The sequence below is a fragment of the Cricetulus griseus genome, chromosome 7 (genome assembly GCF_003668045.3).
Source record: "Cricetulus griseus strain 17A/GY chromosome 7, alternate assembly CriGri-PICRH-1.0, whole genome shotgun sequence".
NCBI lineage: Eukaryota > Metazoa > Chordata > Mammalia > Rodentia > Cricetidae > Cricetulus > Cricetulus griseus.
This window is the reverse complement of record NC_048600.1, coordinates 114,418,828-114,446,271: the sequence shown is the minus strand read 5'-3', so window position 1 is coordinate 114,446,271 and position 27,444 is coordinate 114,418,828. Positions and strand designations below refer to the sequence as shown.

General features: G+C 46.0%; 2 pseudogenes; both read left to right on the top strand.

The window, feature by feature from the left end:
- Positions 1-3,808: 3,808 nt before the first annotated feature.
- LOC113836917 lies at positions 3,809-3,914 on the top strand (annotated as a pseudogene).
- Positions 3,915-4,370: 456 nt separating this feature from the next.
- Positions 4,371-4,546, top strand: LOC113836918 (annotated as a pseudogene).
- Positions 4,547-27,444: the final 22,898 nt, after the last annotated feature.

Here is a 27,444-nt window from a genome sequence, read left to right as displayed (position 1 = left end):
GCACTGACTGTTCTTCCAGAGGTCCTGAGTTCAATTCCCAGCAACCACATGGTGGCTTACAACCATCTGTAATGAGATCTGGTGCCCTTTTCTGTCATGCACTGTATACATAATAAGTAAATAATTTTTAAATTAAAAGGTATTATGCATGTCTACACATAGAGACCATGCTTTCTGGAGTAGAACTACGCTCCGTTACAGCATCCTTACGGCAGGATTTGTCTTCTTGGTGCACTATGTCAGTGTGAAAAGTGAAAGACAGTCCCTAGAACAGGAAGCAGACATGTCAGAAATGCCCCTCTGCCCTGCTCACCATTGGCTCTGGGTGGAAACCTGTAAGTCAGCCATGCTATGCCAGAATGTCTGATTTTTGTTTTTGGGTTTTTTTTTTTTTTCCTAATGAGAACTTAAATAAACTCTGGGGCCCTGTCTGGCGCTTACAGGAAAACAAACGGTTCAACATGCCCTGATGACAAACTCTGGGAGAAAGCGCCTGTGTTTTCTACTTCTGAATCTGAGTCAACTGTGACCAAAGTGTCCTCAGCAGAGGGCAACCTTGGCAGTTGGAGAGAGTGATAGAGGAGTTTCCTTCTTCCTCTAGGAAAATACTGTACCTTCTGTGCCATGTCAGCTGGCAGGAAGCCTGGCTCCACACTCTTAAGTAACAAGGCAGGCCTTTCCAGACTGTCCTGGGGCTGTGCTCAGAGCCAAAGAGGCGGGGCAGCCTCCTCTTGTCTGCTGGAGCCTTCCCTAAGGTCCTGTATGCAGCTGAGACCTCTTGCTAAAATTCCTTGTTTTTCTTAAAATGGCAGCCTCAGGTTGGGGGTATCCTAAGCATTATTCGAGGTCCTGAGTCTCAAGCTGAAAAAGTAATGCATGGAGACCCCACCAAACTCAAATCTAAGTGGGGTAGATGCTGGTCAAAGCACAGTCAAAGAATAGAAATGTACAAAGCTGGTGACGTGGCACATGCCTGTAACCCCTGCGTTCACCGGGGTGAAGAAAGCAGGATTGCCTTGAGTAGAGGCCACCTGAGCTACGTAAATAAGAAAAGGGGGCTCTGAGGAGACAGCTCAGTCAGTGCCATACTTGCCACATACCCACATAAAAATCAAGAGGCAAGATAGGAGTTCACTGGCCAGTCAGCCTAGCTCAATCTGTGAGCTCCAGTGAGAGAATCTGCCTCAAAAAAATAAGTTGGTGGGGGCTGCAGAAATGGCTCACAGGTTAAGAGTACTGGCTGCTCTTCCAGAGGACCTGAGTTCAATCTTCAGCAACCACAAGGCAGCTCACAACTATATATAATAGGACCTGATACCCTCTTCTGATCTGTAGGTATATATGCAAAGCACTCATACATTAAAATATAAGTAAATTAAATTTAAAAAATAAGTTGATGGAGAGCAATAAAGGAAGATGCCTGACATTAACTTTCTTCAGCCTCCAATGTATATACACATACAAGGGCACTCAACACACAAATGAACAAGTGTACACACACTTTTTTTTTTTTTTTGAGACAGGGTATCTATGTAGTCTGGCTATCCTGGAACTCAGTTAGACCAGGTTGACCTCAAATTCACAGTATCTGCCTCCCAAGTGCTGGGATTAAAGATCTGAGCCACCATGTTTAGTAAAATTTTTTATTGTGGCAGAATACTTTAAGATCTCTCCTGGGGGGGGGGTGGTGCATGCCTTTAATCCCAGCACTCAGGAGGCAGAGGCAGGTGGATCTCTGTGGATTTGAGACCAGCCTGGTCTACAATAGCTAGTTCCAGTACAGCCTCCAAAGCCACAGAGAAACCCTGTCTCGAACCCCCCTCAAAAGAAGAGAATAATTTGAGATCTCTGCAGTTGCTGGGTGGTGGTGGCGCACACCTTTAATCCCAGCACTTGGGAGGCAGAAGCAGGTGGAGCTCTGTGAGTTCGAGGCCAGCTACAGAGCTAGCTCCAGGACAGTCTATACAAAGAAACCCTGTCTCAAAAAGGCAAAAAAGCAAAACAAAAAACAACAAAAACCCAAAAATATCTGGATTAAAAGTAGGTCTTCCCACTTCAAATTATGGGACTGGAGAGATGGCTCAGTGGTTATGAGCACTGGCTGCTCTTCCAGAGGTCCCAGCTTCAATTCCAGCACCTACACGACACCTCACAGCTGTCTATAACTCTAGTTTCAGCAGATCCAACACCATCACACAGACATACATGCATGTCAAACAGCAAAGCACATAAAAAAAAAATCTGAAAAAAGAAGTTAAAACAAAAAGAGCTTTATAGTCACCAGGTGGTGGCGGCATATGCCTTTAATCACAGCACTTGTGAATTTGAGGCCAGCCTGGTCTAAAGAACGAGTTCAAGGACCTCAAAAAAAAAAAAAAAAGTTCTACAGTCCATCACGGTAACTATACTTAAAAACAATTACCATTCTTTTTTTCTTTTCTCTTTCTTATCTCTTTGGGGGTGGGGTGGGAAGTGCACTGGAGATCAGTCCCAGATCATGACATCATGACACTTACTAGGCATGGAACCACACTCTCAACACTGCTGGACTCCTAAGATTTGTAAAGACAATAGATTGCAAATCTTGTGACCACAAAAATAATGATGCAAGCTGGGTCATATATCCAGCAACTCACTGAGCCATTCCACAGTGTATTCACACTTCAGAGTATCAAGTACATGATAAACACATGTAACTTTTTGCTAATTAAAATAAATAAGGCCAGCCAGTCAGTGGTGGTGCACATCTTTAATTCTGGCACTTGGGAGGCAGAGGCAGATAGATAGTCTCTGAGTTCCAGGTCAGCCCATTCTCCAAAGCAAGTACCAGAACAGCCAGGGCTACACAGAGAAGTCCTGTCTCCAAAGATCAAATAAATAAATAAGGCCAAGAAGTTTCAGAAAGAAATAACACTTCTGTGGACAGAGGAGCTTCTTGTCTGCTCACAGCAAGGCAACTCACGTTTTTGCCGTTGCTGTTGACTTGTGTCTGTAATGACAGAGCCCAGAATTCGTTCACTTATTTACCCAAGTTGCTTATTGAGAGCTGAGCATACGCACTCGGTGTCCTAACTAACTAAGCTCTTGAGCTCACCAGTAACACAGCGGTAGACCCTGTTGTTTTTTTTTTTAAGATTTATTTCTTTATGATGTATACAGTACTCTGCCCACATGTATGCCCGGAGGCCAGAAGAGGGCACCAGATCTCATTACAGATGGTTGTGGGGATTGAACTCAGAACCTCTGGAAGAGCAGGCAATGCTCTTAACCTTTGAGCCATCTCTCCAGGCCCATAGACCCTGTTCTTAGGGTAACTATAGCTGGGGAGAAGAAAGACTGACCGAAAGAGAAAGAAAAGGCAAGAAGGGAAGGAAGGAGGAAGGGAACACTCAGAAAAGAAAAAGATTCACCAGAGATGTAGCCAGGTGTGGTGACCCAAACATGGCTGCACACACCTTTGATTCCAGCCCTCCAGAGGCAGAGGTAGGTGGATTTCTGAGTTCGAGGCCAGCCTGGTCTACAAAGCAAGTTCCAGAACAGCCAGGGCTATCCATAGAAACAATCTCAACAAACAAACAAAGACCCACCAGAGAGACAGCTTGTCTGTTGAGAGCACTTGTTGCTCTTGCAGAGGACTAGGTTTGGTTTCTGGCATCCACAAAATAACTCACAACCATCCATAACATCTGTTCCAGGGGACCCACCATCCTCTTCTGACCTCATGGGCACCAGGGCACATACATGGTGCCCCTACATATATTCACGCAAAATACACATAAAATAAATCTAAAATAATTTTTTGAGGAAAATAAAATTCTCAACCTATTGGCTAAGACCAAGAGTAGTATCTGTTCTTTTCACTTTAATATCTGATACGTCCTTTATCTGAGGACATTTTTGTTGTGTTATTTCTTTTCTTTTCTTTCTTCCTTCCCCCCCCCCCCAGACAGGATTTCTCTGTGGCTTTGGAGCCTATCCTGGAACTCGCTCTTGTAGACCAGGCTGGTCTCGAACTCACAGAGATCTGCCTGCCTCTGCCTCCCGAGTGCTGGGATTAAAGGCGTGCGCCACCACTGCCCAGCTGAGTTATTTCTTTTAAGATTTATTTATTTATTATGTATACAGTGTTCTGCCTGCATGTCTGCCTGCAGGCCAGAGAGGGCACCAGATCTCATTACAGATGGTTGTGAGCCATCATGTGGTTGCTGGGAATTGAACTCAGGTCCTCTGGAAGAACAGTCAGTGCTCTGAATCTCTGAGCATCTCTCCAGCCCCCTGTATTTTGTTTGTTTGTTTGTTTTGTTTGTTTCAGGACAGGGTTTCTCTGTGTAACAGCTCTGACTGATCAGGCTGGCCTCAAATGCATAGAGATCCATCTGCCTTTGCCTCTGGACTGCTGGAATTAAAGGCTTGAGTCACTGATACCCAGCTCTGAGGCCAATATATTAAATGGAGTTTTGGAACTAGGAGTTGGAATAGGAGCTTGCTCCGTCCATTTCAATCATAGACCTGGTATTGCAGTACCTCCAGGAACGGTGTGCCCTCTAGGGGGATTTTGGAAAAATTTAAAAATGAATGAAAAAGAAAAGAACATGGATGTAAAAATATTGACAGAAGAGTACAGGGGAGTTATGGGGAGAGCTGTGGGTGCATCATGAGGCCTGGGGAGGAATGGTCCTGTTGGACCCAGAAGTGAAGTCCAACTCTGGGACCCCACAGAGTCACTCACAGAACACAAGTTCGATGCAAAAGCAAAAGGATTTTATTCCAACGTGTTGGGGTTGTTCCCTGGGAAGAGAATGGCCCCGAGTTTCCAAAGCAGGAAGTTATTATGTCTTTTTGGTCACTAGGCAGGAGTATGACAACATACTGATTGGCTATAACATACATGAGTCATTGACTGACTGGTGGGGAACTGAACTTACAATTTTGCCCAAGAGGGGTTTGGAATGTTATTTTGGTTTTTACACCTGCAAGGCCATGTGGCAGCTAGTGGTTTTTCTGGGAACAGGGTGACTTATACTTATTTTCAAAACTTGGGTGCCCTGGAGCAGGGTAACCCATAACAATTTTTTAGAAACCAGACAGTTGGCCGGGCGTTGATGGCACATGTCTTTAATCCCAGCACTCGGGAGGCAGAGGCAGGTGGATCTCTGTGAGTTCGAGACCAGCCTGGTCTACAAGAGCTAGTTCCAGGACTGCCTCCAAAGACACAGAGAAACTGTCTCGAAAAATCAAAAATAAAAAAAGAAAAAGAAACCAGACAGTTTTTTTGTTTTGGTTTGGTTTGGTTTGGTTTGGTGCATAGTAATAACAATTTCCAGAGACTGGTCATCATGACCAACCATTTCATGTGTTCTTTGTCCCAGAGCTGTGTGTGGCCAGAGTGATTTTCAAGTACATGCTGGTGGGTATCAGGTATCAGGTATCAGGCTGGCTTGAGTTGGGGTCTTCCAGTCCCTAATTCCCAGCATCCTGGCCATTAGTGCTGAACAGACCAAACTCTGGAAATAGCCCGCTGGTTCCCCTTCTGGCAGAATGGCCACCACGAGTTCCTCTCTCTCTCTCTCTTTTTTTAACGAGACAGGTTTCTCTGTATTGCTTTGGAGCCTATCCTGGAACTTGGAACTTGCTCTGTAGACCAGGATGGCCTCGAACTCAACTCAAGATCTGCCTGCCTCTGCCTCCCGAGTGCTGAGCTTTCCATTTTTGATGCCTTTGGTGTGGATGTCTTGAAGGTTTCTACTCGGCTCAGAAATGCTGAAAAACCATTTCTGTGGCAAAGTTCAAGCATTTGGTTTCCTTTGCTTCATCGTTGCCCCGTGTTGTGTTCTATTTGAGCGATCTTGTCCAGCAGTCTTGCAGAAAGCTTTTCAGTTTCTTCTGCCTTTCCAGCCCCTGTCCGGATCCTTCAGCAATGTCAGTCCTAATAGCCTTGTGATGGAACAGCAGAGGGCGCTGTGAGCTTGTGCTTGCCAAGGTCTCTAAGAGTAATAGGGCTGGGATTGTAGCTCTGTTGGTAGAGAGGGCTTGGCAGATGAAGTCAGTCGGGACCCTGTCTCCAAGTTAATCAATTAATTAACTAGTTAAATAAAAGAAGCAACAAGGATGAAAGAGTCCTTGTCCAGTTAGGTAAGGCATGGTTCCCTGGTTCCTAGAATGTGAGACACAGAGTTCCAAAACACAAGCAGGGAAACAAGGAATGAATTGTAGCCTTATGGAAATTCTTTCCCCTCCCTCCTTTCCTCCTCTCTCTCTCTCCCTCCTCTCTTTTTGTGAGTGTGTATGTGTACATATTCCCGTGTGTGCTGGAACATGTGTCCTCATACTTGCATGGCAAATGTTTTATTATTCTTTTTCTTTTTTTGGTGGTGGTGGGGTTTTCAAGACAGGGTTTCTCTGAGTAGCCTTGGATCCTGGAACTCTGTAGACCAGGCTGGCCTTGAACTCACAGAGACCCACCTGCCTCTGGCTCCAGTGTGCTGGGATTAAAGGCGTGAGCCACCACTGCCCAGCTCTCCCTCTTTATGCAACAAGAGTCTTGCCACGTTTACCAGCCTGGCCTTGAATTCCAGGACTTTGCTGTCCTCCTGCCCAGATGTCCCAAATGGCCAGGACTCCAGACATGTGTTGTTTAGCTTGGCATCATCATTTCTGTTTTTAGGGAGTTTCAGATTTTCATCAACTTTTATTTTTGGTGCCTGGGCTTCAATGACACTGAGCTTAGGTGGTGCCATGGAGCCACTGATTCATGGATATTTTATGCCTTTTACTCCATCACATACAAGCTTAGAGCCTCCAAATAGTGTTGGGTCCTGAAGTAATTCAGCAAGCATCCTGGCTTCCAAGGCTCCTTTGTAGTCTTTTCTGTTCATTCAATCAATAGGCAGAGCAGATACCTCTCTCTCTTTCTCTGTCTCTCTCTCTGTCTCTCTCTCTCTCTCTCTCTCTCTCTCTCTGTGTGTGTGTGTGTGTGTGTGTGTGTGTGTGTGTGTATTTGGAGACAGGGTTTCTCTGTTTAGCCCTAGCTGTCCTGGAACTCGTTCTGTAGACCAGGTTGCCCTTGAACTCACAGAGATCCACCTGCCTCTCCCTCTCGAGTACTGGGAATAAAGGCATGTGCCACAATGCCTTGTTGCTTCTTCTTCTCTTCTTCTTCTCTTCTCTTTTATATATGTATGTTGTTGTTTTAGGACTTTATCGCTGTGAAGAGACACCATAACCATGGCAAGTCTCCTCAGGAGGCAGAGGCAGGCAGATCTCTGTCAGTTTGAGACTAGCCTGGTTTGCAAGAGCTAGTTCCAGGACAGCCTCCAAAGCCACAGAGAAATCCTGTCTCAAAAAACCAAAAAAAAAAAAAAAAAAAAAAAAAAACATGGCCAGTCTTAATAAAGAAAACGTTTTATTGGGGTGGCTGGCTTACAGTTTCAGAGGTTCAGTCCGTTTGATCATGAAGGGGAGCATGGCAGCATGTAGGCCGATGTGGAATGGGAGCAGAGAGTGGTACATCTCGCAGGCAACAGGAGGTCAACAGACTCATTGGATGGTATCCTGAGCATAAGAAACCTCAAAGCCTTCTGTTCTGGGTTAATTAGAGTCATCTTATGAGACTGAGATCAGACCTGGGTTCTCTGCGGCAGGTGTTAAAGTAAGCCCCTGAGAGTCCATCACACAAATTTCCTAAATCATTCTCAGGATTCTTTATTTTGTATAACTATATGACCTTTTTTACTATTGTGTTTCCTTTTTTCAGTTTTTAATTTTTATGTATATGTGTGTGTTTGTATGTGGACCACATGTATGTGGGACCCAAAGAATCCAGAAGAGGGTGTACTTCCTCTAACAAGACCACACCCACTCCAACAAAGCCATACCTCCTAATTAGTGCTACCCTCTATGAGATTTTGGGGGGGGGGGTCAAATACATTCAAACCACCACATATGGGCACTGTCTTAGAGTTTCTATTGCTGTGAAGAGACACCATGGCCATAGTGACTCTTATAAAGGAAAGCATTTAACTGGGGGCTGGGTTACAGTTTCAGAGAATTAGTCTGTTATCATCATGGTGGGAAGCATGGTGGCCTGAATGCTGCCATGGTGCTGGAGAAGGAGCTGAGAGTCCTACTGAAGGGACCAGCTCCCCATTTCGGCAGCCATAACAGCAGAACACATGCTTGCCATGACCTTGCCTTGGTCACTAAGAGGTCAGATGCCTGCCTCGTGGCAAGGAACCAATCAGAAGTTAGCTGGTGGTGCTATGCTTTATGGCTCTGGGTGTGCTTTACAGACAACTGCACAGCAATGACTTGCAGAGCATAGCAACCACCCTGGGAGGGCCTATGGGCCATTAACAGCCAGTTGACCAATCAACACAAGGCAAGCCCTCCAAGCCTGGAGATACACCAATAGTGAGCCTGTGTGTACCCCTAGACACTCCCCTTATGCTGCCCTATAAAATCTCTATGCAGACGCTTCGAGCTGTCTTTCTAGCCATCTGCCATGGAGGGTGAATGGAAGGCCCGTGCTAACATGGGGTTAGCTCATTAAACAACTATAATAAAGCCTCATGCTGTTTGCATCAAGCTTTTGACTCCTCCTGTGATTGGGGTGACCGAGGTCCTGGTCTGAGATTCTGGAGGCCTGAGCTTCTGGGGGTCTTACACTACATTTTGATGTTCAGGCAGCAGCAAAAAACAGAGCCACTGGGCCTTGTTTGAGCTTCTCAGACCTCAAAGCCCATCCCCAGGTGACATACCTCCTTCAATAAAGCCACACATACCCCTACAAGGAGACACCTCCCAATACTCTTTATGGACCTATGGGGGCCATGAACTTACAGAGATCCACCTGCCTCTGCCTCTCAAGTGCTGCCACTACCACGGCTGGTGGGCACTGTCATTCAAAGCGTGTGCGTCCGTGTGTATGTGTGTGCAGTGTCTGTGGGGGCCGGACAGAGCCAGATTCTCTGGAACTAGAGTTACCACTGTTTGTGAGCTTCAGTGTCAGTGCTGGGAGCCGAACCTGGGCCTCTGCAAGAGCAGCGAGTGCCCTTATGCTGCTGAGCCGTCTCTCCAGCTCCCCTCTTCTCTTCTTTGCGTTTAATTCCATGCCAAAGCCTCCTTGTTTATGCTCCTTTGATTCCAGGGAGCTTTTTTGTTTGTTTTTGTGTTTTCAAAACTGGGGTTTCTTTGTGTAGCCCTGCCTGTCCTGGGATTCTGTAGACCAGGCTGACCTCAAACTCACAATGCTCCCAAGTGCTGGGATAAAAGGTGCACGCCACCACTGCCTGACTGATTCCAGGTAGCCTTTAACTGGCAGAATTAATTACTTATTATGAAATAAGACTGTGAGAAGGCAGCATCTGTAGAACGTAATGAAAAAAAGAGTCAGTTTTTGGTAATCATTATCACTTTAAAAAATGAAGTCCTTGGACAGGCTTCAGGGTCAGGAACATACAAAATTCTGTGTGCTTCTTCTTCTTCTTCTTCTTCTTCTTCTTCTTCTTTCTTCTTTCTTCTTTTTGAGACAGGGTTTCTCTGTGGCTTTGGAGGCTGTCCTGGAACTAGCTCTTGCAGACCAAGCTGGTCTCGAACTCACAGAGATCCTCCTGCCTCTGCCTCCCGAGTGCTGGAATTAAAGGCGTGCACCACCACCACCCGGCAGCCTGTGCTTCTTTTAGGTAAAGCTTCCATGGGAGTAAGAACTGGGCTGGTGAGATTGCTTAGTGGGTAAAGACTCTTGTTGCCAAGCCCGATGACCTAAATTCCAGGAGAGAACCAACTTCAGCATGTTGTCCTCTGACCTCCTCATGGGCACCGTGGCATGCACACCGGGAGTACAAACATGTACACACACATAAAATAGGTTAAAAAGAACCTCCTGGATATTCTTTATTGATATTAAGAAAAAGAAAGAAAAACAGTCCAAGGCACATGATCAAAATAAACAACAACCCCACTCCTCCAAAAACCCAAACAAAATAAGTAACTAAAGAAGGCTGGGATGTGGAATGTGACAGAGTGCTCAAGGACCTAATTGTCCACTTAGATCCCCAAGGGGGTTCTGATTTCTTTACATTTATTTACTTACTTCCTCATGTGTGTGTTTGGTATGATGTGTGTGTGTGTGTGTTTGGCATGGAGTGTGTGTGTGTGTGTGTGTGTGTGTGTGTGTGTGTGTGTGTGTGTGTGTGTTGGGGGGAGTAGCTGATATCTCCAGCTAAGCTGGCTGGAGAGCGTTCCTGTGCAGCCACAGAAAGAATGCTCTGACGTCACTGTATTGGTGTTGTTTTGACATTTCCTAACTTCTTTTCCCCACTGAAAGAAGACAAGGAAGAGAGGAAGAAGAAAGAGGAAAAAGAAAGGAAATTAAATTTTACTTTGTGTTGTTGGGGAGAAACCTGGTCAAACATTCAAAATGCCTGAATGTGTTTCCGTGGGAATTTAGGAAAAGCTGGCAAAAGTCCTGCCATGTTAGGACCCTTAAGGAAAACTGAAGTCCTGTGATTTTCAAAAATGGATACAGTATCTGGGGGTGCCGCACTCCTCTAATTCCAGTGCTCAGGAGGCAGAGGCAGGTGGATCTCTGTGAGTTCGAGCCTGGCCTACAGATCCAGTTCCAGGACAGCCAGGGCTATGAAGACAAACTCTGTTTCAAAAAACCCCACATAACCACAAAAATGAATACAAAATAAAAATAAAAATAAAAATGCTCAAACACAGCAGCGTCTGCCCAGGGAATGTTCTGACAAATGGGTACTAAGAGCTGTGCAACTTCAAACCTTTGACCCACTAACTGTGGGGACTATACCCCAAGGCAATAATAACCCAAAAAAGGGAAAAATGTAATTTTCAAAAACATATTCATGTGCTATTTATAAGAGCAAAATACTGGAATCAGTCCAAATGCCAAATAAGGGAACAGTTCAGTCCTTATGGCATAGGGATGTAGGCGGCCCCAGGACTAGAGTCTCAGGGTCAGGGGTGTGGTCTTGATGGCTCTGAGACTGGATTATTAGAAGTGACAAGAACATTGCAAAGTGTGAGTTAGTGCAGAAATGCTCAGGGAGGGGCCCCATGAAGGCCTTCAGGGAAGGTGTGGGGAGGGACGGCATGAAAGCTTCAGGGAAGGTGTGGTGATCTGTTGTCTCACCAGTTTCAGATGGCGTGGTCCTCCTTGTGAGTACTGGGAATGAAACTTGGGTCTGCTGGAAGGGCCACCGGTGACCTTAACCTCTGACCCTTCTCTCCTTACTCCATTTTAAGTTTTTGTTACATTTTATTGATTAACGTACAGGTGTTCATGCCTGTACGCAGTGGGTTGTGGGAATCGGAGGACAATTTATGGAAATCAATTCTTTCCTTCCACTAGGTGGGTCCTAGGGCTCAAACTCAGGCATAAGTCTTGAGGAGAAGAGCTTTTAGACACTGAGCCATCTCATGAGCACTTGTTTGTTTATTTTGAGACAGGCTTTCAAGGCCTTCACCTTGCTTGGGAGTTGAGGATCACCTCGACCCATTTATGATCTCCCAGGTGCTGAGTTGAAGTCATTATATGGCACTGAGGATGAAACCCAGGGCTTCCTGTGTGCTGGTCACGCACTCTACCAACTGGAGCTACATCCCAGCCTTGTACATAGAATATTTTAAAAAGCAATGTGTTTTGAATACGAGCTAATATTTAATAGCCAGAAAGCAAGCACATGTTCACTGGAAGGAATGTTGCTACTTAATGTTTACTCATCAAGCTACAGCTAATTTTTCTAGGGAATTTTTTTTTTTTTTTTTTTTTTGAGACAGGGTTTCTCTGTGTAGTCTTGGCTGTCCTGGACTCACTCTGTAGACCAGGCTGGCCTTGAACTCACAGATTGCCTGCCTCTGCCTCCTGAGTGCTGGGACTAAAGAATGCACCACTAGCACTGGGCTCTAGGGAATTCTTAATGTCAGACAGCTGTTTAGCATGGGAGCTTTTTTTCCTTCAACCTTAACTCAGACAGTAAAACACTACTAAACTGGAATCTCCTCACTAGTAACTAATGGAAGTTAAAATATGTTTATTAAAGCATCGTGGATACTGAATTTTGTGGTAGTATGACAACAAAGAAGAGCTCAGTAGTAGAACACTTGCCTAGCATATGCAAATCCCTGGATTCAGTTCCCAGTAAGGTAAATAAAACAGAGGGGTCAGAGAGGATGAGGGGGAAGAGAAGGGGGTGGGGAGGAGACAGACGGGAGGGAGAAGAGTAAAAAAAAGAAAAAAAAAACACGTTAGGTATGATCGCTTACCCCTGTAATTCCAGCATTTAGGAGGGTGAGGCAGGAGGATTGCAAGTTCAAGACAACCTTGGGCTATATAGTAAGTGCCAAGCTAGGCTGGGCTACAGAATGAAGAAAAAGAAGGAAGGAAGGAAGGAAGGAAGGAAGGAAGGAAGGAAGGAAGGAAGGAAGGACGAATGAACAGAGCATGTATTTGATCTCCTCCATCTCTCTCTGGGAAGTCATATCTGAGCAGAGTTATTCCGAGTTTGTCTTAACTACGTTGTGGTTTGTTTTGCTCACTCTCCTTGGTGACTTAACAACAGTGTTAAGTACATCCAGAGCCTCTGGGGAGACAGCTGATCGGTCTCGCTAACTGCTACAATAGCTAGCTGTGTCAGACTTGGCTCGTTTCACACAAACTTTGGCCAAGATATTCAGTCTATCTGGAGTCCAGCGCCTTCTGCATTTGTGGATAACAGCATACAGTCAGCCTTGGGGGCTCAGACCCTGGGGCGCACAGTGGTTTTACTTGCTGAACGCAGATGCAGTGACTTTGGTTGCTTTAACAGCTAGATCTGATTGGATGAAATTTTTTCAAATTTAGAGCAATAAATCTCCCAGGTAAGAGAACTGGAAGAGGGCTATTTTGTCAACTGCAAGGACAATCCCCGCTTTTTCCCCCTCAGAAGTTCCAGGTCCTCTTGAGCTACACAGTGAGTTTGATACCAACATACCCCACATCCCAGTTAGGCTACATGAAACTCAGCCTTTAAAGAAAAAAAGAGGGGCTGGGCATTAGTGGCTCACACCTTTAATCCCAGCACTCGGGAGGCAGAGGCAGGCAGAGCTCTGTGAATTCAAGACCAACCTGGTCTATAAGAGCTATTTCCAGGACAGCCTCCAAAGCCACAGAGAAACGCTGTCTCGAAAAACAAAACAAAACAAAACAAACAAACAAAAAAGAGATAGCTAACTAGATAGTTGATAGGTGGATGGATAGTTGATTCATGTAAATGATGATAGGATCTCCTCTTCTCATTGATTTATTCTAGGTGTTTCTGCCCTGGCATTATGGCTGCCTCAGGTCCCATTATTGTCTGTGACAAGAGGCTGCACATTCCTTGTCTCTGTCAGCAATGTCCCCTTATACCAAAGTGTCCTTACATAGGAAGCAACTGTTCTTTGAAAATCACTGTCCTTTTTTTGGTTTTGTTTATTTTAAGACACTTTGAATAGACATGATGGCATTTAGAAAATGGTGTGAGGCTTCCCTCACCTACAAAGACAATGGATGTTTTCTCTTTGTCTCTTCTAACCCGGGTTTCCCAGGGGGCTTCACTCCACATAAAACTTGAGAGAATGATTAGGGATGTGGCTCAATAGTAGAATGCTGGCCCAATGTGGGGGAGGCAGGGCTTTTGACCCCCAGCACTGCAGCAGACAACTTAGTGGCAATGTATTTCCACTGAAGACACCCTACCTCTGACCTACTCTCCTCCAATGCTCCCTAACTCCATTTCCATTCTCCCTCATGATCTTTCCCTTAGGGCTAAGCATTGTAGCTATCCCCAAAGCTGGCTAAAAAGGAACCCTGAATTCCAGCAGATAAAGGAGCTTCCAAAGAGCAGGAAGTCCCCAAGTCTTCTATGTTTCTTAAAATGGGTTGACTTTAGCCCACCCCACAGGTGGGAGGGAATTACTATGAGTCTGATGGAGTCATTATGCAGGGAATCATTTGTTCTTTACACGTTTCTTTTTTTTTTTTTTTAGATTTTATTTATTATATATACAACATTCTGCTTCCATGTATATCTGCACACCAGAAGAGGGCATCAGATCTTATAATGGATGGTTGTGAGCCACCATGTGGTTGCTGGGAATTGAACTCAGGACCTCTGGAAGAGCAGTCAGTGCTCTTAACTTCTGAGCCATCTCTCCAGCCCATCTCTCCAGCACGTGTCTAAACATATATGTATGGGTAAAAGGAAGTTTCCTATCCCTACAGCCTGCTCCCAGATAACCACTCTGAGGCTTATATTAATTGTAAATACTAGCCGGGCGTTGGTGGCGCACGCCTTTAATCCCAGCATTCGGGAGGCAGAGGCAGGCGGATCTCTGTGAGTTCGAGGCCAGCCTGGTCTCCAGAGCGAGTGTGCCAGGTTAGGCTCCAGAGAACACAGAGAAACCTTGTCTCAAAAAAAAAAAAAAAAAAAAAAAAAAAAAAAAAAGAAAGAAAGAAAGAAAGAAAGAAAAGAAAAAAAAATTGTAAATACTTGGCCAATAGCTCAGGCTTTTTATTAACTAGCTTTTACATTTTAAGTTAGCCCATGTTGGGCTGGCGAGATGGCTCAAAGGTTAAGAGCACTGACTGTTCTTCCAGAGGTCCTGAGTTCAATTCCCAGCAACCACATGGTGGCTCACAACCATCCGTTATGAGATCTGGTGCCCTCTTCTGGTGTGCAGATATACATGGAAGCAGAATGTTGTATACATAATAAATAAAATCTTAACAAGAAAAAAAAGTTAGCCCATGGTTTTTGTTTGTTTGTTTGTTTTGTTTTGTTTTTTTGGTGTTTCAAGACAGGGTTTCTCTGTGTAGCTTTGGAGCCTGTCCTGCTTCTGCCTCCCAAGTGCTTAGCCCATATTCTTTATTTGCTCTCTGCTACATGGCAGTACGTTAACATGTTAACATGACAATTCACCTCCTGCTCCCTCTGTGGCTGCCAGTGATGTCTGATTCTGCCCTTCTTCTTCCCAGAATTCTCCTAGTCTGGCTCTCCTGGTCAATCTCTTCTTGCTCAGCAGTCGGCCATTCAGCTTTTTTATTAGCAGATGAGAGTAATACACACCCTAGTGCAGAAAGGATTGTTCCAGAGCGTGTATTTCTCGTGGCTTTGGAAATGAGGAAGGGCCTGTTTCTAGAGACGGCATGGTACCGACTGTGACCAATAGGCGGCTGATCAAGTGTGGCGAGTCTGGCAAAGATTGGGGTCATCATATTGACGTCTTGGAATCCAGTCTGATACCGGTCAGGGTCCTACCCAAAGCTTCAGAACCAAGGAGCGCTCTACAGTGGTGACATGGTGGTTTTCAACAGTCTGCAGGGACAGGCATGCATGTCATCCCCCTGCTGCTGGAGGGAGGGGCGAAATGGACTGAGGAAAACCTTGGCAGCTTAAAGGCATGGTCTATTTTAGCTACTTTGCCCATTGCTGAGGCAGAAACTGACAAAAAGCAACTTAAGGGAGGGAGGATTTATTCTGAATTATGTTTTGAGGGTGCGATCCATGTTTCGAGGAAGTGGAGTAGTAGAAATGGGGAGATAATGGGTCATATCGTGTCCCAAGTCAGGGACCAGAGAGAGATGAGTGTTAGTGCTTAACTCGCTTTCTCCTCTTTTTCTTCTCTTAAAAAAAAAAATTGCTCAGGGAGACGGGGAGCACTTGGGAGGCAAAGGCAGGTGGATCTCTGTGAGTTTGAGACCAGCCTGGTCTACAGAGTGAGTTCCAGGACAGCCAGGGCTACACAGAGAAACCTGTCTTGAGAAAGAGAAACAAACAAGCAAAACTCGTGTGTGTGTGTGTGTGTGTGTGTGTGTGTGTGTGTGTGTGCTTGTTGATTCATGTGAATGTGGACACCTGAGTGGCATGGTGTACATATGGAGGTCAGAGGACAGCCTCGGGTGTCAGTCCCTGCCTTCTACCTTATTTGAGACAGGGTCCCCTGCTGTTTGCTTCTGTACACACCAGGCTAGCTGGCCCATGAGCTTCTAGGAAATTTACTGTCTCTGCCTCCCATCTCGACCTAGGAACACCAGGATTACAGAAATGTGCCACCAAGTCTGATCTTACACAGATCCTGGTATTTAGATTATTGCAGGCACTTTTACTCAGGCATCCATCTCCCCAGACCTCTGGTTTTTTCCTTATTAGACCCCCAGCCCAGGGGATAATGCCATTCAAATTCAGGGAGGGTCTTCCCTTTCAGTTAAACCTCTCTGGAAGCACCTGGAGGTATATCTCCTAGGTGGCTCCAAATCCAGTCAAATTGATAGAGAATTGACAGAAAATTAATTTATGCCACTTGGGTTATTAAATCAATCAAGCCAAATTATATCTCTTGAAAGGTTAATCCATTCTGGGTATTGGTGGTGCACCCCTTTAATCCCAGCACTCGGGAGGCAGAGGCAGGAGGATCTCTGTGAGTTTGAGACCAGCCTGGTCTCCAGAGCGAGTGCCAGGATAGGCTCCAAAGCTACACAGGGAAACCTTGTCTCAAAAACCAAAAACAAAACAAACAAACAAAAAAGGTTAATCCACCTTCAAGATGAAGATGGATCCAGTGGGGGCCATGGGTTGAAGCAGATTTTAAGGGAAGGAGGGAGAGGAAAAGACAAAACACAGACCACTAGACGATGACTCACCGTGCTCAAGGACTCTAGAATCAGTCCACAGTGGAGATGAAGGATGATACAGGAGTTGTAGAGCTTGTAGAATGCAGTTTTCCAGGCAGAACACCTTTAGCGTCTTCATCAGAGCAGCTGTGACTCCTTGCAAGAGATTCTCAAGATTGGGCCTGTTGATGCTCGCAGAGGAGGGATGGGAGAATTCATCAAACACTCACTTAACATCACAGCTACTCCTCCCCGTCCTAGCCACTCCTCCCCACAGCTCTCTTCCATCCATGTGCAGTTCTTCCCGAGCACAATTGGTCTCCTGGTTGTGGGAGCTGATAGAGTGTACAGAAAACATGGATGGTTAGCTGAAGGAATGCCCCGTCTATGTGGCTGTGTGGTTGTTGTCATTCATCCTGAGGTGAAACTTTCTAGGACTGTGGGTGTTTGGCAGTCACCTACACTCCTGTAACTCCTCACACACGCTTGGTGAGGAAGCCTAGCGAACACACCGGTTCTCCCAAGTTGGACTTCAGTGGAGCCATACTTTGTTCAGTCATTGGTGGGGAGCAGACGCCTCTTTACATCTCCCCAGGAAAAGTTCATGCAACAATAGATACTAAAGGACTGGACCCAGACTGGAAAGATGACATAAGAGTGGAGAGCACTGGCTCTTAACTTCCAGAGGACCTGGCTTTGAGTCCCAGCACCCACATGGCAGCTTCCAGCTGTTTATAACTCTAGTTCTGGGGGATCTAACACTCTCTTTTGGCCTCTGAAGGCACTGCACACACATGGTGCACAGACATGCATGCAGGCAAAACACTCATAAGGTAAACACACACACACACACAAACACACACACACACAAAATTGACTGTTCATTCTATGGGTAGGCAAGGCAGAATGAAATAAGCCCAGCCAGTGGAGAGGTGGCTCAGAGGTTAAAAGCACTGTCTGTTCTAGAGGTCCTGAGTTCACTTCCCAGCAACCACAGCCATCTATAACGAGATCTGATGTCTTTTTCTGGCATGCAGGAATACATGCAGGTAGAACACTGTACATAATAAATAAAGAATTTTTTAAAAATATTCCTGGCTGGGTAGTGTTGGTGCACACTGTTAATCCCAGTACTCAGGAGGCAGAGGCAGACAGATCTCTGTGAGTTTGAGACCAGCCTGGTCTACAGAGCAAGTTCCAGGACAATCTCCAAAGTTACAGAAAAACCCTGTCTGGAAGCCCCCCTCCCAAAAAAGAGCAATTTAGGAAAAGAAAATAAATTGGAACATTTTCCAGTCTTGCTTTCTTTTTTACCAAGCATTACCTCACACCCACACACCCACACACATATATATACATATATATATATATATATATATAATATATATATTATATTTCTCTTGCATGCATGTATGCCAGAAGAGGGCACCAGATCTCATTACAGATGGTTGTGAGCCTGTGAGCCACCATGTGGTTGCTGGGAATTGAACTCAGGATCTCTTGAAGAACAGCCAATGCTCTTAACCTCTGAGCCATCTCACCAGCCTGCATCTAGCAGCTTTGTAACCTTTCATACTGAAATTTGATTTGGGCTTTTCAGCTTTTTAGCTGTCCACCACTGGCTCCAGTCGTTGCCAGCTAGAGTCTTCTGTAAATGAATTACGTCCTTAGTTTCCTGATAGGAGTGACTTTTGTTGATTGCTCCTTCATCCCATTTCTAGTCAATTCTTGCCCCAAAATCACCAGAAGATTCTCTTTCATCTCAAGAGGTTTTTAATGCTACCATCCTATTTTATCTACATGCACAGGCCTCAAATGTGTAAAATCAATAACTATTCAGCAGCTAAAGTCATGGGTTCCAACTGAAGGGACCAGCTCCACATTTCGGCAGCCATAACAGCCTAGCACGTGCTTGCCTGACATTGCCTTGGTCACTAGGAGGTCAGATGCCTGACTCATGGCAAGGAACCAATCAGAAGTTAGCTGGTGGTGCTATGCTTTACAGCTCTGGGTGTGCTTTACAGACAAGTGCACAGCAGTGACGTGCAGAGCATAGCAACCACTCTGGGAGGGCCTATGGGCCATAACAACCATTTGACCAATCAACACAGGGCAAACCCTCCAAGCCTGGAGACACACCAATCCTGAGCCTGTGTGTACCCCTAGACACTCCCCTTACACTGCACTACAAGATCTCTATGCCGTGGCTTCCCAGCATCTTTCCTAGCCATCTGTCATGGAGGGTGGATGAAAGGCCTGAGCTAACATGGGGTTAGCTCGTTAAACAACTATAATAAAGCCTTGTGCTATTTGCATCAAGCTTTTGACTCTGCCTTGTGATTGGGGTGGCCGAGGTCCTGGGCTGAGATCCTGGGGACCTGAGCCTCTGGGGGTCTTTTACAACCAATAGTCTGCATCTTCTGACAGTTTGCTTTGTCAGAAGCTGCTCAATTGATTAGGGCTGGAACTTCAAGTGTCCAGATGGGTCCTCAAATGAAAAGGCCTTGGTCCACACTGTTCTGGTGGAAGCGTCACCCCAGCCCCTGGCATCCATATACTCAAAGAGTCTGGAATGTTATGGTGGAAATTCCACCCAAGCCTCCTCTCCATTTCCTTCCAAACCCTGCTGCATCTCAGAAAGCCTGCCAAATGATGACCCCTCCCCAACAGATGCTCAAGACCACTCCCACAAGGTATTTAAACTGCCCCCCAGAAAACAGGTTCGTGGCTTTTCTGGTCTCCTTTTCCAGTATCCTCTCTGGGGGGCTGGAAGACCATCCGGGAGCGCTCTATCCATTAAACGTGGGCTCTTTTTAATTCGGTTTGATTTGGTCTGATTTGGATTGCTGCATCGGCAGAGAGGCTCATTGGGGTACAGAAACTTTTCACATCTAGTGGAACAGCAAATCCATTGCCGGCAACACGAGGAAGAGTTCTCAGTGGATTCCTTAACCAATCTTTTACAAAGCAAAGAAGTGGAAAAAGTACTGAGATAGGTGTGATCCGGAAAATTAAAAGAGAAGGTAAGCCATAGACAGGCTAGCAGTTCTTTTACAAGGTTAAATAGATATAGGACCAGGCATTTCCATTCCTAAGGATACTCTGAAGAGACATGGCATCATACAGCGGTGCAAATATTCATAGCCGTGTCATTCACAATAAGCTCCAAGTGGAAACAACCCAAGCATCCACCCACTGAGTCATAAGCCAACAAAGTGTAGCATATTCCTACAGTAAAATATTATTCGTCTATAACACAATGGATACCCAGGTAACATGGTAACACATGCTTTAATCTTAGTATTTAGGACGTGGAAGCAGATGGATCTCTGTGAATTTGATGTTAGTCTGGTCAATATAGCAAGTCCCAGGCCAGCCAAAGCTACACAGTGAGACCCTGTCTAAACAAAACAAAAGCAAAAAATCTCCCAAAGAACAAATCACCAATAAGCAAAACCCATCTGTGCTGGATAGCTTTATGTCAACTTGACATAAATAAATAAGAAGGTCATTTGAGAGGAGGGAACCTCAATTAAAAGTGTGTCTATAAAGTTGGACAGTGGTGGCACATGCTCTTAATACCAGCACTCGGGAGGCAGATGGATCTCTATGAGTTCGAGGCCAGCCTGGTCTACAGAGCAAGTTCCAGGACAGCCTCCAAAGCCACAGAGAAACTGTCTTGAAGCAAAACAAACAAAATTTACATTTATATATTTATTTAGTTTGTGTATGTGTGTGGACTTACACATGCTATGACCTGTTTAAAGAGGTCAGAGGACAACCAATAGGAGTGGGTCTTTCCTATCATGTGTGTCCTGGGGATTGAACTCCAGCTGTCAGGCTTGGTGGTGAATGACAAGAAGAAATAAAAGGAGGACATGACTCCTCCTAAAGTATGGAGACAGTTTATTATAGATATAAGGGACAGGATATGAGGAAAGGTGTCTGGAACAGTCCAGGTGGGACCTTGCCTGCAGGACCAGAGCCTGCAGGAAAGGGGGAAGGGAGAAAGGGGAGTGGGAAGGCCAAGAAGTCAGGAGAGGAGCCAGGGCCAAGAGAGCAAGACAGTGGGAGGCCAAGAGAGTGGAGTAGCCAGAATGGCTGAGTTATATTAGTCAATTTGAGCTGTTATGACAAAATACTGAAGGGCCCAGGCCCTCACCCAGCCCCCTGCTTTAGCAGCCATGACAGGCTGCAGAAAAGATTCAACATATTCTTGCCTCACCTTGCTGGGCCTGCTCTGGTCACTAGGAGGTCAGATACCCTCCTCGTGGCAAGGAACCAATCAGAAGTTAGCTGGCGGGGCTGTGCTTTAGGGCTCTGGGTGTGCTCTACTGTACAAATGCACAACAGTGACATGCAAAACACAGCAATAGCCTTGGGAGGGCCTATGGGCCATAACAGCCAGCTGCCCAGTCAACACTGGACAGGTCGTCCTAGCCCAGAGCGCACCAATCCCGAGACTATTGGGTACCCCTAGACACTCCACTTGCTCTACCCAATATATTTCCCATCTCTCAGCCCCTTGGGGTCTTTCTCCAGCCATCAGCCATGATGAATGGATGAAGGGCCCGAGCTAATGGGGTTAACTTGTTAAACAATAAAAGACTCTTTGCTTTTGCATTGGAATGGGTCTCTTGGTGATTTGGGGAGTTCAGAATTTGGGCACAACAAATGACCCCAGAAAGGCCTCTGACTCAGCAACATGTGCTGAGCTCCCAACCTTGTCTGACCTTGCTCAGTCACTAGGAAGCTGGATGCCCTCCATGTGGCAAGGAACCAATCAGAAGTTAGCTAGTGGGCTCCGGATATACTTTACCGATAACAATGGAATGCAGAGCATAGCAACCGCCCTGGGAGGGCCTCTAGCCATAGCAACCTCCCTGCAGCTGCAGTTGATCAATCAACACAGGACAGGTCACTCAAGCCAGGAGGTGCTCCAATCCTGAGACTGTTGCTATGCAGCTAGAGAACCCCCCAGACACTCCCCTACCACAATATATTCCCTGCCCCACTGCTGCTGGAGGTCCTGCCTGCTTTCTCCTGCTATATTGGATGGATGGGGGAACTGAGTTAACTCATAAAATTAAAAACACTTTGCTTTTGCATCAGATTGGGTCTCTTGGTGATTTTGGGGTTCAGAGTTTGGGCACAACAGTAGTATAGACTAGTTGACTTAACAGAAGTTAGGTTCTCATAGTTCCACCATGGCTGAAAGTCCAAGGTCAGGGGATTGTCTCTGTAAGACCCCCCAAAAGCTCAGGCCTCCAGGATCTCAGCCCAGGACCGCCGTCACCCCAATCACCAAGTGGAGCCAAAAGCTTGATGCAAACAGCATGAGGCTTTATTGTTGTTTAACGAGCTAACCCCATGTTAGCTCGGGCCTTCCTTCCATCCATCCACCATGGCAGATGGCTAGGAAATACAGCTCGTAGAGTCTGCATAGAGATCTTATAGGACAGCATAAGGGGAGTGTCTAGGGGTACGCACAGGCTCAGGATTGGTGTGTCTCCAGGCTTGGAGGGTTTGCCCTATGTTGATTGGTCAAATGGTTGTTATGGCCCATAGGCCTCCCAGTGTGGTTGATATGCTCTTCGTGTCATTGCTGTGCATTGTCTGTAAAGCACACCCAGAGCCATAAAGCATAGCACCACCAGCTAACTTCTGATTGGTTTCTTGCCACGAGGCAGGCATCTGACCTCCTAGTGACCAAGTCAAGGTCAGACAAGCATGTGTTCGGCTGTTATGGCTGCGGAAATGGGGAGCTGGTCCCTTCAGTCTCCAACCGGGGACAAATGGCTGAGGTGCCATTAACATAGCAAAGCAGATGGTGGCCACCAGGTTCTCCCAGCATCCCTTAGTCTCTGCTGTTACAGGGCCCTCCTGCCTGGCATACACAGCCCCCTACCCTGAACTCTCCAGCCCAGCTATTGGTCTGGGCGTCCCTCCCTGCTGCACCTCTGGCCCCTATATAACTCAGCCATTTTGTCTATGCGAGTCTCTTTGCCCAGGATCCCCCTCTTCTTTGGAGACTCCTCTCCCCTCCTGCCTTTCCCTCTCACATGGCCCAGTCTGGTCATGCTCACTCTGGACTCTCCCAGGTATCTCTGTCTCTACCTCTGACTATGCTCTCTCCCTTTTTATTTAAAACAAACCTTATTCTCCACCATACCTAGAGCAGTCATGTGCTTCCTTTTTATTTCTTTTTTTCATTCAGATATCAAATTGGTTAGGTCTGGTGAGGGCTTTTTCTTGGTTTGCACATGGCTGCCTGTGTTCTCAACTGCTATATAGAGAGAACAAACTCTCTGGTGTCTGATCAATAAACTTATCAAAAAAGGTCCATCTACATCCTGACTTACTAATCTCATTTCCAAATACCATCACATTGAAGGGTTAGGGCTTCAACATATGAGTTTTGGGGTGGCACAAATGTTCAGGGCATAACAAACATATTACAGCTACTGTTTGTGTACCAACCAGTATTATGACATGAAACCATTATAGAGACAATTCACATTCTGTTATTATTCAGGCATCTGTACTGGCCTGCCCTTGGGGTTCTGACAGGATATGCCCTCAGCTGCAGCCACTAAGAGCACCACCTGTGCACATTCACTACCTTTCCTTTTAAAAGGGACCTCTCTCTCTCTCTCTCTCTCTCTCTCTCTCTCTCTCTCTCTCTTTTCTCTCTCTCTCTCTGTTTCTTTCTGTCTCTCTGTCTCTGCTTGCCTTTCTGTGTTGCGCCCCCCACCCCACCCAGTGTCATCCCCACCTGATGGGGAATGCCCTTCTGTGTATGTTTATCTTATTGATTGTTGACTAAAGTACTGTTTGGCCAATGAGGCAGCAAGTTAGGCGGGACTAGGAGTGGAGGAGGATTCTGGGAAATGTAGTAAAAAGAAGTCTTGTGATACAGGCAGGAAGTGACATAGCCAGCAGACTCATATATAAACAGGGACAAACAGGAAGTCGTTCCTTTTTCTCTTGCTCTTCCTCCTCCTCTCTGTGGAGTCACCATGTGACTGCCAGGAAGACAGGATGTTCAAAGCCTGCTTCTACCATAAGTCAAGTCTTATGATTATGGTTGATAATTAAGACTGAGCTAGCAGATGAGAAATCCTAGTCATGGGCCAAGCAGCATTTGTACCTAATATAAGTCTCTCTGTGTTATTTGGGACCTTAATGTGGTGGCGGCGGAACTTGGGCGGCCTGGCAGAAAGTGCCCACATGGTGGCAGGACTCAGCCGGTTGGAGTAAAGACTTATCGTTACACCCACCCCTGCACCTCTTTCTTCTTTTCTGCTGCTCCAGAAGCCCTGCTCCCCCTTCCCTTCTCCCCCTTTCCCATTCCCTTTTCCCTAAAGAAAAAAAAAACCCTCCATGGCATCTTTTTCTCTCTTTTTAAATTATAACACAGTCCCTTATTCTCACACTTTGACCAGCTGTATATCAGTCTTGGTCAAGGGATGCCCACTGTAAGAAGAAGCTGCTCTGGCCAAGGCTGAGAGCAGCACAGATCTATGGCTATAAATATAAATACTTCAAAGGGAGTTTGATGACATGATCATTTAGAAAAACAGTAATAGGGTTACAACCCGCCCCCCATGTTTTTGTTGTTGTTGTTTGGTTTTTATTATTATTATTTTTAATCAGGTTAAGTACTGAGGGACAAGACCTTCACCCAGACCCTTGCTTTGGCAGCCATGACAGGCTGCAGAAAAGACCCAGCAAGATATAGGTCTCTGACTCAGCAACATGTGCTGAGTTTCCTGACCTTGCCTGACTTCCTAGTCACAAGGAGATCAGATACCCTCCATGTGGCAAGAAACCAATCACAAGTTAGCTGGCAGGCTCTGGATGTGCTTTATGGTAACAGTGGTGTAACAGTGACATGCAGAGCATAGCAACTGCCCTGGGAGGGCCTATAGGCCATAGCAACCAGTTAACCAATCAACACAGGACAGGTCGCCCAAGCCCAGAAGTGCACCAATTCTGAAACTGCATACCCCTAGACACACTTGCTCCTCCCAATAAGTTCCCCACCTGGCAGCCCCTTTGGGTCCTTCTCAGGCCAACCACTGTGTTGGACTTACAAGGGAACGAGTTAAGACAGTTAACTCGTTAAACAATAAAAGACGCTTTGCTTTTGCATCAGATTGGGTCTCTTGGTGATTTGGGGGTTCAGAATTTGGGCACAACAGTACCACTCATGAATCCCCTCCTGTGGAGCATGTTCAGGTGCCCAAGAAGGCCAATGTGGGTGCTGGGAACTGACCCTGAGTCCTCCAGAAGAGCAGCCAATGCTCTTAACCACTGGACCACCTCTCCAGTGTCAAGACTGCCTGATTGTTTAACTGGCCCCAGCATTGTAACTAGCTCCTCAGTCCCTCTGTGTCTAAGCACACATGGCATTGAGAGGATGTTGCTAACTGCAGAGATAACTCATACAGCAAGCTGGTGAGTGTTTGTTGTCTGTTGCTGGTGTGGTTATCAGGGGCACAGCTGGAAATCTGGAAGCTTCGAATTCTGCTAGAATCCTCTGGCAAGGGACTGGAGTTTGGGGCATTCAGTGTGGGCCCCAAGCCTAAACTGTGGGGTTCGTTCAGACAGATGAGAACCAATACCCTTCAGCATGAAAAGTCACCCTCCTGAAATAAACACATTCTAGGAGTCTTGGCAATCCACCAGCTCTTGCTTCAGGCAATGCAAGGTTAAGGTTATGGTGATGAGGGGGAGCAGGCTGAGGCTTTGGAGGTGCGAGTGTGCACCAAGATGAAATAAATTGTTTAACAGAAACTTGTAGCTCTCCTGGTGCTTTGAGCTGCCTTAGGCTTTCTTTACCTACAACCCCTGCCTGTGCTGACAGCACATCATTCGTCTTGTCTGACCCCCACCCACTCACAGACTCTTGCCAGCAAGCTATTGCTTCACTTGGCAGTCGCTCTGCCCCACCCTCCTTCAAGTTACAATGTGATCCCAGAACAATTCTTGCTGACCTGTGGTCTGGTAACTAGTGTGCCACCTTGGCTAACACTATCTTTGTAGTTTTGAAGCTCAACACTGAGGCCCGACTGTGGTCGCCTACGAATTTAACCTCACCTGACCCTTGTCTTTCCGAATAATTGTTAACAGGTTAGTTTAGTGATCAGTAAGAGGGCCTTTAGGAAGATACCCTGCCCATCCCAGTCTGTCCATTGAATAACATGTAAGAAGCCACACATGGGAAAATGGGGACGAGAAAGGTTTCAGGAAATAAAACTCTCTCACTGTCTTTGGTATTAGAGGGCTGAACCTAGGACCTTGCATACACTAGACACTCTGGTCACTAAGCTAGACCCCAACCTGTATGTATGAGTGTGTGTGTGTGTGTGTGTGTGTGTGTGTGTGTGTGTGTGTGTGTGTGTATGTATAGAACAGAGATCAATGTTGGGTGTCTTCCTCAATTACTCTCCACCTTATTTTTTGAGGCGTGATTCTCGCATTGAATCTGGAGCTCACCAACTCAGTTAGCCTGCGTATAAACTGATGACATGATCACTGCTTGGTATGGTTAAAGGGAAGGTTTTTATTGTAGAGATGAGAGAGAGAGAGAGAGAGAGAGAGAGAGAGAGAGAGAGAGAGAGAGAACATCCAGAGGCATCTGGAAGAATCTAAAGCAGAGAGAGGATGTAGCAGACTAAACACGGCCGGCAACTGCACCTGGGCATGAGAGAAGCAGCAGAGAGAGGAACTGTTAAAAGCATCCAGTGAGAATAGGACCTCTATCACACATTCTGAGCCAGATTTGAAGCAAGCTTTATTAAATACTGAACAGGATGATGGACACTGTCCAGATCAATACTTGGGATTTCCAGAGAATGCCTGAAAATTATGTTATTCTAGTTCTTATAAAGGCAAAACCTTCATACTTTCTGTCTTCATTCAATGGGGGCAAGCATACATCCTGACATACTCTCTCCCTACATGTGATCAAGCACAACCTATACAGTTGGGGCAACCAACCTTGTTTACAGAAGTGGAAACATGTGGCTCGTTAGCTTAGATGAACAACAGCCCCAACATACCAGGAAATTATTTGTCCTTGGGCTAGTGGGGGTTACAGGTTAGAGGCATTTTTATTTTATAGATCCCTAAAGTGGAGTAATTTAAAGATAAAAGTTCTGACTTTAGCCCTCACATAACATAGAGTGAGGTAGAGCAGAGGGAGGAGGAGAAGGGAGATAGAGAGCAGAAGACAGACAGACAGACAGACAGACAGAGGCCTAGAGAGAGGGAGAGTGTGGAACAGAGAGGGAGAAAGAGTGAGCTTAGCCAAAATAGCAGGGTTATAAGGAGAATGAGTAGCTGGGGGTGGGGAAGCCAGTGAGCTGGAGTGAGGTCAGTATAGGGGAGATGAGAAGAGCTAAGATAGGACTTTGAGATATGAGGAGTGTACTTGTGATAAGAGAGAGCCCAGAGACCAGCATGCACTTTGGTGAGCTCCTAAGCACCACAGATAGCCATTTGTCCCTTCTGCCTTTTGGAGTTTGGGAAAAGAGTTTGTTTTGAACTCACAGGCAGCAAGCCCCCGGGGATCCTCCTGTCTCCATTCCCCGTCTATGGGATTACGGTCATATGCTGCTGCCCCAGCTTTTACGTGGGTGCTGATGACAGAACTCGGGTCATTATGCTTGCATGGCAAGCTCTTTAACAACTGAGCTGTCTCCCCAGCCTTATTATTTTTCCCCCCATTTGAGATATGGTCTCACTAAGTCGTTGAGCCTGACTTTGAACTTGCTCAGCAGCTCAGG